Source organism: Protopterus annectens, chromosome 5.part1, assembly GCF_019279795.1.
Source record: "Protopterus annectens isolate FY-2018-M chromosome 5.part1, PAN1.0, whole genome shotgun sequence".
Classification (NCBI taxonomy): Eukaryota; Metazoa; Chordata; order Ceratodontiformes; family Protopteridae; genus Protopterus; species Protopterus annectens.
In genome coordinates, this window is record NC_056736.1 from 264,019,103 (window position 1) to 264,032,425 (window position 13,323).

The 13,323-nt window shown below is 35.3% G+C and overlaps 1 protein-coding gene across 1 annotated transcript in view; it reads right to left on the reverse strand.

The window, feature by feature from the left end:
- The window catches only part of LOC122803361 (calsequestrin-2-like), a 362,905-nt gene that overhangs the window by 44,671 nt on the left and 304,911 nt on the right, over window positions 1–13,323 (reverse strand). The window lies entirely within an intron of this gene.

Genomic DNA, 13,323 nt, shown 5'->3' on the forward strand with positions numbered 1-13,323 from the left:
CTTGGCTGCACTGTTTTTTATTTTTTGGTTTTGGTTATTTCTACAGTTGCTCCATGGCTTGTGCACCTGAAGAGGATGTTTCTGATCTCACTCTACATTTTACCCCAACACACCATGATAAGCTATTGGAAGAACTGGTTCACATGGTGGGTGAGATGTAGAAATCCTTGGCTAATTTAGCTTCTAAAATTAAAGACAACTATAAAAGTATGAACATCAATGAGGGATGTATGAACAATGACTCTGTTAACTCTTTAGTTAATGGCAATAACACAGTCATTAACCATTTCAGGACAGTTAATATTGAAAAATATGAAAAGATTATGGTGCAACTTAAAACAAAGACAATTGTCAGGGATCTGGCAATTCAGGCATCTGGTACTGTTTATGATGAGTTCATTCCACAAGCTATCAGGTCTGGTAAGGACCTTAAAAGGGGTTTTAAGGTCATTCCTGATGGCAAAATGGGGTGAATGGTAAAGCAGTGCCTTCAGATATGTTGAATGTGAAGACATTGTTAAATCCACCTCAGTCATCCAAAGAAGAAGATGACGTCAACCATCAAGAGGTGAGGAGGAATGTTAACCAGCCAGGAGTGGATTCACTTTTTGAAGGAGATGAGGTGCAACCATTGTCAAATTCAGTGCATTCCAGAGGAGTTGTTAGCAGTAACAATTTCATGAACAGTAACAAGTCTTTTTTACAGGTGAACTTTACCGGTTTGATTCAAAAGAACCACAACAGGTGCAATGGTTATCAAACTCGTAGCAGGGGGAGGAGCAGGAATCACAATTAGAAAATCCTGGTCTCCCTGTAAGTTTAAGCATTTCTGTGTTTAATTTATCAGATTTTGGTCTGACTGAGGAACACATAAAGGTATTGCAGCTGAGTTTGAATTTTCAGCCTAGTAGGTAAGCGAGTTTAATGAAGTCTTTGATTGAACTCAAACTTTATGCTCACAAGTTAAATTTGAAATATATATTAAATGGTATAGGCTGTAAAAATGTTTTGGTTAAACCTTCAACTTACAATCCTAGCTTGATGCATACTGTGAGAGTTTTTTAAACCTTTTTGTGAGAAAGAAATCAGGAAATGTTTAACAGAGAAAAATACTAACGTTTTATAACTTGAATCCTGATGAAATTAAAGCTTTGTATGAACTTACTGCTAGGTGGGATTTATGGTTCATGAAGGCTGATAAGGGGGTGGGGTGGTTGTTATGAATATCAAGGACTATAATGTTGCCATTTAAACTTTATTGGCAAATAGTGAATAATACAGAAATGTTCCTAAATTTGAGGTACTAAGAAGTTATGGGTCCACTTATAATACTTTGTATGATCTTTTGATGAATGGTGAAATTAGTAACAAAGTTTTTGAATTCCTGTATGTGGAGAAAACCCAAAATAGGTGTTCTATTTGGGATTCCCAAACTTCATAAAAATACAACTAACTCCCCATTCAGACCTATTATTTCTACTTCTGGAAGTTGCACTGATTATATCTCAATGTTTTTAGATTTTATTTTTAAGCCTTATGTGCAAAAAATGTCTTCTTACATTTCTGATTCCTGGGATTTTTTAGATAAACTCAGAATTTTCAAATGTCAATGAGAATTTCATTATGTTTACTGTTGATGTGGTCTCCTTATTTACCTGTATTCCACAGGACATTGGTGTGGATTATATTAGGTGTTTTTTGGGGAAACACACTGATTTGAACAATAGTAGGGTCACTTTTAGAATTGTTGTTGGAAAATATTTTATGTTGAACAATTGTTTTTATAAGCAACTAAAGGGGGTTGCTATGGGGGTTACAGTTGGCCCCACTTATGCAAATTTGGTTATAGGATAGTGGGACCTAGAAATTTTGCCCAAAATTCTACTCTTTGAGAAAATGGTGTTTTACAAGAGGTTTGCAGATGATTTATTTTTTATAGCTAAGGAGGAAGACTGATGTTATGAATTTTGTGGATTCTTTAACTCATAGTACTACTTTTTTAAGATTTGTATTAGGTGAAAAAGGTTCCAAGGTTTCTTTTCTGGATGTCAATATTGAATGGGTTGCAAGGACTAATACTTTCATTAGCAGTATTCATCGGAAAAGTACTTTTTTCAACAGTTATGTGCATTATAAAAGTAGTCATCCTAAGTTTATGAAAAGGAACATTCCACGAGGGTAGTTTATTAGAGCATCTCGCACGACTCTGGATGACAGTACTTTTATGATAGAATTAAGATTTATAAAGGGTTTATTTTTAGATAGGGGTTATACTGTTGAAATTAAATGAAGCAGCTCAGGAAATTATTTCTAAGAGAGAAACTGATTTTCCTCCCATTTTGAAAAAAGGGTTTTCAAAGAAAGATGACCATGAAAATGGAAGGAAGAGGAATGAAGACATAGGGGGGGGGGGCAGGTTTAATTTGGACATGAGTACGGACAATAACACCATATGTAAAATCATTGTTGATAAATGGAAAGTAATTATAGGCAACAATGATCTAGTGAAGGTGTTAGGGGATGGTCCATCTTCTGTCTATAAGAAAAATTCTAGTATTAAACAAATGCTGGAAAATAAGAGTAAAATAATTAAAATTGGGGCTTCATGTCAAAGTAATTTGGGTATGTTTAAATGTTTGGGGTGTACAGAAAGAAGCTGAATGATAATTTCACCTTGCATCTTATATTCCACCTGGTTTAAATGACACTGTTAATATCAAGTGTTTTTTTTTAAAAAAATAGGAAAGTGACTATACGAAATTTTTAGAGTTGTGTTTTTGCATTCACTTTTTAAAGTTTAATAATTGTTTTTTTAAGAGCTAATTTTTACTTAGTTAATATTAAATTACTGTTAAATGTTGATTGGTTCCAATTTTTTTCTAGAATCAAAATAATGGAATGTGTGTTTGTAAATTTATTTCTGAGGAAGTCTTGGTGATGAATAGTGACCAATATCAATCAGATAATCAATCGTCTATCCACCTTAGCAGATGAACAAATAACCAAAGTCTTTGACATTTCTTTATCAAGAGCCAGTAAATATATCAAATGTACTTGACAAATCAATTCAGATCACATCTGTCTAGAAGCCTTCATTCATTGACCTAATATTACAAAAAAATACCAGCTAGAAGTAATAGTTGAATTGCCCCTACAGTTGGCATGCTGATAGATGTTATGTTTCCATTACTAATGTCTGTAAAACCAGTTTCCCATTAATGTCCTGCTGCAGTATAGCAGGTCTGATTGGACTATAGTTTCACTGATTTTGCCTAGTTCCTTTATTCTTATATAACATTCTGACAATGGCTCTTTTCCACTCAGAGAAATTCTTGCATTCTCTGAAACTTTTAATAAATTACACTGATATGGTTGCATCAGTCCATGTTTTATTTGCTCATAATTTTTTGAAAGTATCTCTTAATTTACTTTCTTCAAGTGTGGTTTTGCTGGAAATATTGTAACTGCCAGTGATTTCTCCTTTATTAATTGCAGCACATAAGATTTTTCTGAAATTATTCAGAGACTTTCCACAGATGCATAACTCCTGTTATCTTTATCTACTAGCTACAGAGGCTTTGCTGATATTATTTAGCTTGCTTACTATAGAAAGATTTCTTAGTATCTCTAACATGGTAACTGTTTAAAATCTTGGGACACTTGCTGGTAAGTCCCGAAACGTGGAGACTGAATGATCAAAAATCAGGATATATATATATATATATATATATATATATATATATATATATATATATATATGTGTGTGTGTGTGTGTGTGTGTGTGTGTGTGTGTGTGTGTGTGTGTGTGTGGATTCACTTCAAAATCTCAAAATTCCGAAACATCGAATTTCATATCATGGAGACCATATGACCGATGTTTTGGAATATCGAAATTCCGAAACAAATCCCCCCCCCCAAAAAAAAAACAACAATGTAAATGTTTCTGTGGGGGGGGGGGCAAGTCCCCCTGCACTCCCCACACCCGCTACTTAAATATTCCAAATCCAAGATCACACTACATTGAGGAAAAGGGAAATCTCCCATTCCGTATTGTATGCAGATCTCCGTTCACAGTGTCGGGATTCCGAAAGTTCGATCATATGGTTGGTCTCGGCCATATGAAATTTGATCTTTTAGGATTTTGGCAATATGAAGTATTCTCATATATATATATATATATATATATATATATATATATATATATATATATATATAACTTCAAGCTTGTTATTCTCTTTTCCCTGAAGTATAGCAATCATGAAGTAGTATATATAAGTTTAATGGGGGTGCAGGGAGGTTGCTCTCTTGCAAAAAAAAAAAAAATTAAAGAAGAGCAATGTCTGATATTCGCGCTTGACTTGCATTTGTAGTGTTTTTTTCCTGTCACTCAGGATTCAGGAATGTGAGTCCCAATATATCAATAGAGAACTGTTTAACATTCATTGCAAAGTCAGTTTTGAACTGCATAATGCCTTTCTTTGCCTCTCTTTTAATTTACTTAACCAGTGTATTAGCTGTTTCTTTGTGCTAAATTCTTCTGCAAGTTTTCACTGTCTGTGTAACTTTTATTTTAATCAGCTTGCTTGAAGTCAGAAATATCTTGTAAGTATTTCCCTTCTTTCTTAGACCAGCCATTTTCTGTTTTCTGTTTTTTTTAAAAGACGGTTTTGTTTTTTAAGGTTTTCCCTACACCACATACATCAGTTTTATTTTAAACAGTGAACCCCACTTAAAGTTCCTCAAATGACTTCTGTCTCCTCCACAGTATATTTATTTTTTACAAGAACCTTTCTTTTTGTCCTGATCCTTAAGAAGACATCATAATATTATCATGAAAATAATGATCAAGTGATCACTACCCAGAATGATATAACACAATTCACACTCTATTTCCAGTTCTTCTTTATTAATACAGATTATGTCTGATAGGGTATAGTATGTGGCACAATGATTAGTGTTGCTGCCTCACAGTACTTGGTTATCCAGTTCAGTTCTCAGATGGAATACCTTCAGTGCAGAGTCTGCATGACCTCCTTCTTTGGGTTTTTGCTGGATATGGTAGCTACCTCCCATACCTCTTACAGAGATGCCATAGATGAAATGAAAGTGTGTATGTGAGGGGAGATGGGTCTATGGCATTACTTCAAACTCACAGAGGTTCATTGAACAATAATACATCAAGCACATATAAAAAAAAAACAATTAGGCAGGGGAAACCCCCTGGACCCCCACAGTACATGTTACTGATATATACCGACTTTTAGATTGCACAACATTGGGGAAAGCTCAAACTCCTAGTCCCTACAAATACTGGCAACCGACAAGAAAGCAATTGTATGTTACAGACGTTGGACCAAAGACTATCCAATATATTTAATATTTTAATTAACAAAACAAATCCCATGTATGTGTGTATGCATGTATATGTATATGTGCGTGAATGTGTGTGTGTGTTTTTTGTTAAAAAGTGATATACTATATGGGATTAGTTTTCTTCCTTGATCGTAGTGAGAACAAGCAAAGGTTTCAGTTGGTCTGCAACAATGAAATGGCTTATACAGGTGATGAAAAAATGAATAAATGAATGTCCATTATATTGGCCCTTTGTTGTTAGTGCTCCAATGCAATGCAACTGACCAGATGTTTGCAGTGAGACATAGCTGAAAAGAAGCTAGAGATGAGGAAAGAGTCCAAACGGTCATTCCTAGCCTTGGAAAAATCATATGGCAGGGTCCCAAGAAAGCTGATTTGTGCAGTCCTGCAGTGGTATGAGGTCCCAGAAACATTGGTAGAATTAGTGCAGGCTATGTGCAAGAACCCAATGACTCAAGTATAAACAGTGCTCAGTCTCACAGAAGGGTTCCCAATGGGTGTGGGTGTGTGCCAGGGTTCAGCTCTGAGCCCACTGCTGTTCATACTGGTGATGGACTACATTAGCAAACAGGTCAGAAAGGACAGATCAACAAAGCTGCTGTATGCAGATGATGTGGAATTACAGGCAGATTCTGAGCAAGAACTTGAACAAAGGATAGGGAAATGGGATGCAAAATCAAAGGCACATGGGATGACACTAAGCACAGATAAGACAGTAGTAATGACAGTAAACTGGGGAAATCAGAAGAACCTGAGAACTGAGATGGAAGGGAAGATAGTGGAACAGATTAATAGCTTCAAGTATCTGGGGGGGTGGTTGAGGAGAAAGGAAGTCTGAATGAAGAGGTCAAAGCTAGAATCAGAGGGGCTGCAGCCAACTGTCATAGAGTTCCAGGAGTAGTGAATGACAGAATGACAGAAGAATGCCAAAGAAGCTGAAAAGTAAGCTGTACAAGACAGTGTTGCGACCTCTGCTATTGTATGGTACAGAAACCTGGGCAGTAAAGGCAAAGCAGATGAGGACGCTGGAGGTGATGGAAATGAAGTGCCTGAGAAGGGTGGTAGGATGCACACTGTAGGACAGTCATAACAGCAGAAGCCAAAGTAGCTCCAATTGCAGAAAAGGTCAAAGATAACAGATTACAGTGGTTCAGGCATATGTGCAGGAAAGCAGAAGACAATCTGGTGAAGAAGATTTGGTAAAGTCAGGAAGAAGGTAAGAGGAAACAAGGATGTCCAGCAAAGAGGTGGATGGATTGTGTGACAGAAGATCTGCAACAGTCAGGTATGAGTATCGAAGAAGGCAGGAGTGTAGCATTGAACTGAGAGAGATGGCAGCAGTTAACACGACACCATGACCCCATGTAGAAAATGAGAAAAAGAAAGCTGATGATGGTGACTGTCAGTGCTCCAATAACCTCTCTTACATCCTTGTCTTTAAGACAACTCGTAAAGATGTTTAGAGAATTTTATTTGACCCCTGTGATGTGTTAGGTAAGTCTGGATCATTATTTACAGTTTTCAAGTGAAAATCAGCTAACCATAAAATATTTCTAAGTTTATCAAGACCCTGTGCAGAATATTTATGCCTGTTAATACAAGATAGGTTCACTTCATTAAGTAATTTTAGCCTTCGTGCTATGGCTCTAGCTTGATTTGACTGCTTTCTAAACAAGTTGCATGTAGTTCCTTTATACTACTCTTAATACAAAGGACATCACTCAGTCCTGATTGATACACACACATACACACACACACACACACACACACACACACACACACACACACACACACACACACACACACACAAAATTCTCTCTCTCTCTTTCTCTCCATGTGTGTGCACACGCACGCATGCGCACACACATGGAGAGAAAGAGAGAGAATTATGTGTGTGTGTGTGTGTGTGTGTGTGTGTATGTGTGTGTGTGTTTATGCGTGTGTGCATGTGTATGCGTGTGTGTGTGTTGCCTTTAAGAAACTTTTGAAAAACAGAATATATTGACTGTTCCTGAAACCTTTCTGAATAATTGAAGTTCTGCAGTCCTATGATTTCTTTTGAATAAAGAATTCTTGTAACCCTTCAAGTTCTTTCAGTGGACTTGCTTAAAAGTTACAAAACGAAGTATTGTAATCAATAATGAGTCAGATCATTAGTAAATGAAGTGGAGCAATGATTTGCCTGTTGTGAACAGACATGCTGTTTAGAATTAGTGGAGCTGCTGAATACACCTCCCTGACTTTTGTGCATATACTGGCCAGAGTTTAACTTGTTGTCTACCATTTCTCCTAGATCTTTAATGATAGTGCCATTTTTTTTAACTTGAACATTTATTTTGCAATCATAGTTCAGGTCCTTCTGGCAAATCTCACAAAGCCACATTTAATGACACTAAAGGTAAAGTTATTACTGCTGTATGAGATGTGTATTCTTTGTAAATCATCTTGGAGAAATTCAACATTATTTATTGAAGTAATTGTGTTACTCAGTTTGCAGTCATCAACATCTCTGGTTATTTATATTCCATTTTGCACTTTTACATCTGAGAAGGACAGTCCAAAAAAGATGTGACCCAAGTCCAGTCTAGTTTGGGATATGAAGTGTGGCTACTGTTGGTATGGACAGGCAACTCCCTACCTTGTCTTGTCATGTCTTGCAAATTTACCAGTGTTTTCCTTACTCAATTATGTATGAATTTGCATTTAATGTTATTAAATTGACAGTAATTTCTTTCATACCTCTCAACCTGCAGACATTGAAAATAGGAACAAAACACTCTTGAAAAAAATACATCTAGCTAAAAATCTGCACATCTAATTTGCATAAAATGTGAATACTAAATATAACATAAGTTTACACTGTTCAAGTAGGAATCTGGGATACTACTCAGAAACACTTGTTGAAAAAACAGAGTCAGAAAAATGGTGGAATAATATAAGCACATTATCAGAGACAGTGGAAAATCTGCAGACTTTAATGAACTGTGTAGCAATATTCTATCATTTAAGTTAATTTATTTTTCCTTCAGAAAAAATGAGTTGTAATGTGTGTCTTCTTTCTTTAAACTTTGTTGCCACTAGTACATTGGTCATGTAGTTTGGTGTTCTGTGTACTAGACAGCTTCAGAAATCACATGTAATTGTTTGCTGATGACCTACTAATAACTTATAATGATATTGAAAATTCAATAGATCACCTATTACATAATCTAGACTTCTTTGCAAACATCTCTGGTCTAAAATTCAGTCACACCAAAACTCAGGCACTTCTACTGAATAAAAGTGTTACTATGAAACTTAGATCAAAAAGAGACATAAACTGGGAGGGAACGCATATTAAATATCTAGGTATCAGTATTGAATCTAATTATAAAAAAATCACTCATCTAATTACAAACAACTTATAAACTCAATTACAAGTTTAATCAACAGTTGGAACAGACTCTTCTTCACCTTTGAAGACAGACTATCTTTAATCAAAATGATACTCTTAACTAAATTCTTATTCACTGACCAAGCTCTAATAATTTCCTCACCTGTCAAAATTAAACAAAAAATCAGTAACTTATTACTCAACTTCTTTTGGCATCCCAAAAAAAAACAAGAAATTATTTTCTCTGGCACAGCACAGGCTGGGATGAAGGAGATATAGGGTTTACAAATATTGATTTTTATTTATACTCTGCATTTATTAACATAGTGTTGCTTTGGAATAATACTTCTTATACATAATATTGGAAATCAGTACATGAAACCTTACTTCTTAATAGTAATAGGACATTGCTTGAACCATATACTCAAGTACATACAAACATCTTTATATGGATTTAAAAAATATACATTCAAAGTGAAAGGTCAAAACTTGTTCTTACACCTCTAACAAACCAAATATTACTGTTGTTTAAAAAGCTTATGTTTTCTAATCAATTAATTAAGAATTTATTAATAATTATGTTTCCTATTGCCTACACAAGTGAATGTGTGATACCTTTTGATACTCAGAAAATGTTAGAATTTTAGAAGGGTGACCTATTATATTGGAATCAATTCATCTCAGCTAATAAAATAAGTTCTGCAGACTATTTGAACAGCAGTTATAGTTTGCAAAATTACAACTGAATGGACATCCATACTTGTAAGGATTTTATACATACTAAGCTCGTACCCTCATTAGAGGCATACAATAAGAGCAACTTACACATCTTGGATTTTATCTCAACAATTATTAATAGCTCACCCAAAACCACTTCATGCATATCTGTTATTTATAAAATTCTCAGAAATTATTTTAGCAAAACAGATGTTTCTTTTTGGAATTATTCAAGTGAAGTTAATAAACAAGTATACTCAGAAAAAGATAAAAAAAAAACTTTGTTTACAGTCAGTAAGGGAATCCACATCTTCCCTGTTCTGGTGTGTATACACATGGAAATTTTTACATAGATGTTTTTTCACCCCACATAGACTAGCAATAATGTACAAGAAAGATGGAATGAAATGCTGATGATGTGGACACCCTGATGCTGACTGGATACATATGGTTGTTAATTGCAAAATAATTTCTCCATTTTGGTTAGACGTTAAATATCTTTTTAAAGCTCTATGGAATGACAACTGTATGACTCCCTTATCCTTTTCAATGTTCCTGTTCCTGAAGTTATTCCTAAAAAACAAACATGTTTACTATGGTCTGTCTTCTCTATAGCAAGGAAATTTGTTACTAAAAATTGTAAATCCCATTCTAGTCCAGTCTTTAAAGTTGAGTTTATCCATCTTTTGAAATACATTTGTAAGAATGAGATTGCTACTATAAAAGCAAGGACTAACAACATAACTCATCATTTAGTTGCTTGGACAAAAATGTCTAATCTGTTCGAGAAATATTAAGTGTTCTCCTATGTATATTGCTTTTTAAATTGTTTTAGACATTGTGTATAGTTTTTTTTTTCTTGTTACTATACTGTTAAGTTATTGTGTTATAAAATGAATAAAAACATTTTTGAAAAAAGAAAAAAAAAAATCACATGTAATGAGGGTGATTCCAAAAATTGTGTGAAGGGGTAAATTAAGTCTGAAAATAGAACCATGCCCCCCCCCCCAAATAGGAATATCCTATATCAGGCCTGAAAATGGAATATTCCTCTAAAGCAGGGAGAGTTCAGAGGTTTGATTTCCTTGTAAGGAATAGTGTAAAGTATCTTAGCAAGGCTAATATAAGCACTATGTATTTTCAGACCTCCTTTAATTGCTGCAGTTACTCTTCAAAGAATGCCACAAGACTGTAAAACTAACGTCTCCCTTAACAATCTCATGCTGTCTCATATCTATCAGATGTTAGTCCTGTGTGCCATTTTGGATAAAATTTGTTATGATTGTCCCCATGATTTATATATAATACTGGTTAGACTGATGGGTTGGATATTAGTTGGGGTTTATTTAAACACCCCTCCCTGGTAACTCCATCATCATAAGTGGAAGATACTGTATGTCCACAAGATATTTTATTTAACATGAATGATAGGATTAAGTTAGGTTTTCTTGAATCTTATAAGTAACTCAGAAACACAAGTGGAATAATATAATTATTATAATGGATAAGAATATGGTTTGGTCCCATGAAACATTATATATTAATTTTACTTGTAGCAGTTATTGAGTCTGTAAGGAATGTTTCACCATGTCCCTGTATCATTGAAACATACTTAACATACTGGTTTGCTTATTGTGAAGTCTGCAATGTTTTTTTTTTTTTTTTTGCAAATACTTCTGCTATGTCAAATAGCTGGGCAATCACCTTGCTTACTGATAACATGTTACAGCCACACAGGGATATGTTGTTCCAGTTTTTTTGCACTTCTGACCAACAACTAGAAAGGCCAATCAAGATTTAGATTGCTTGATGAATATACCACACACACACACACACACACACACACACACACACACACACACACACACACACACACACACACACACGCACACACACACAAAGCTAAATGCTTTTTCACTAAGGTGGTTCAGTCTGAAGAAGCAAAAGGATCACAAACAGCTACCAGATGTAGGAAATGCAATTCTTGAATAATATTTTTTTTTCATTTGTGTTTGTTTATAAAATATTTTTTTAACTTGGACTAATTAAGCATTGTGGTTAATTTCTAGTGATTTAGCAGTGTGGAGGATTGCTATATGTGTTTATTTTTTGCATGCACCTCAACAGGATTATGACATCATTAATGTACAAGTCTCAAATTTTCACAAATCTTAACTCAGCACTCCTGCCCAAACTCGAATCTACCTATAACAAGGTAGCTAGATTTACTGCCCAACAAACCTATAAATCCCATCACTGTCTCTCTCTAAAACACCTAAACTGGCTTGAATTACCCCACCAGCTTCTTCTCTCTCAGCTCCAGACCATCCATTCTATCCTATACCAGCCTTCCTACTGCCTGGCACTATCCCCTCTCATCTCCCATTATTCTCCCTCCAGACCTCTCCAAAGCTCTAACCAAGGCCTACTACAAATCTACAAACCCAGGTCTAAATTTGGACATAACATGTACAGCTATCACCCCACTATTGCCTGGAATAGACTCCCTCTAGAAATCAGGACCCTTACACATCCTAAACAATTTAAGACAGCTACCAAAGAGCACTTCAAATGGCACTGGTCCTGCCACTGCACACTCCCTCCTTAAACATCCCCAACTTCCCATGCCTTAATCCACTTTCTGCCCTTAACTCACTCTTCTCACTAGCTTTCTCTAATCTTCCTTGACTACTCTTTCTACTGTCTTCTAAAATCTATTAAGCAAATCACCTCAGAGGAACATTCTATTGTAACTGTCTTGCTTTCATGCAACTACATCATGATAAAACTGGGGTTTTTTAACCACTTACCCCAAAAACTATACTCATCTTAATGACATATTTATTTTTATACATCTTGAAATAGTTATGCTATACTCTTGATTATTGACACTGTATAACATTGTATTGCTACTTAATGCCTTGTAATAATCCTGTAACATTGCTGTTTAATGCTAATTTATAATGAAAATTGTATAATATGTTAGAGCTTTTCTCCCCAGGCCTCTGCTGAAAAAGGGATCTTCAGCTCAGTCGGACAATCCCGGTCAACAAATGTAAAATAAAATACAATAAATAAATAAATAAATAAATTATATCATAACATTATTAGTGTCTGACAATCAACAAGTGAACACGTGCTTTTGATCAGCTATGAGATTAAAGTGCTGATAATGACCCAAAACTAATATACTGTAGACAGAGTTTGGTAGATTATCTGAGAGCCTAGTGGGTTCAACTATCTACCTGAATGTTTCCTAGTCAGCAGTGCTGTATGAGACATTCTTCCATCTTCTAATGTATCAGCTATTTGGATTTTTCTTTCTTTTCCAGTTCACTGAATGTGTTTGGAATCAAATGCCGTCAGTAACACAATGTCCAATATGTTCACTTTGATCTGAACCATGACAGTGGTAATTTACTCTAACCAATACTTAATGTGTTTCCAAGTCAGGGGGTCTATGTCACTTAGATGACAAATGGCATTGTCAAAACCCACATGGTCGAAGTCACTTGATTGAAAATGCAGTTTGCCCACTGTTTCGAATGAGAATGCAGTACAGTGGGGAATGGGGGAATATACCCTTTTCCCCTACTTTAGTGCGATCTCAGAGTTGATATATATAATTTGCAGGGGGGTGTGGAAGGTGCAGGGGGGGCTTGCCCTCCTAAAGAAACATTGTTTTTGTGGTGTTTACATTAATTGACAAACTGCATTGTAAATCCTGTGGCCTCAGCTATGTGAGTTTTGACAATGTCATTCGTCGATCAGTTCAAATAGATCCCATATCAGCCCCTTTTACTAACAACTGCTTATTACCCTCTATAACTCACATATAACTCTAGGGCATTATCAGTTCT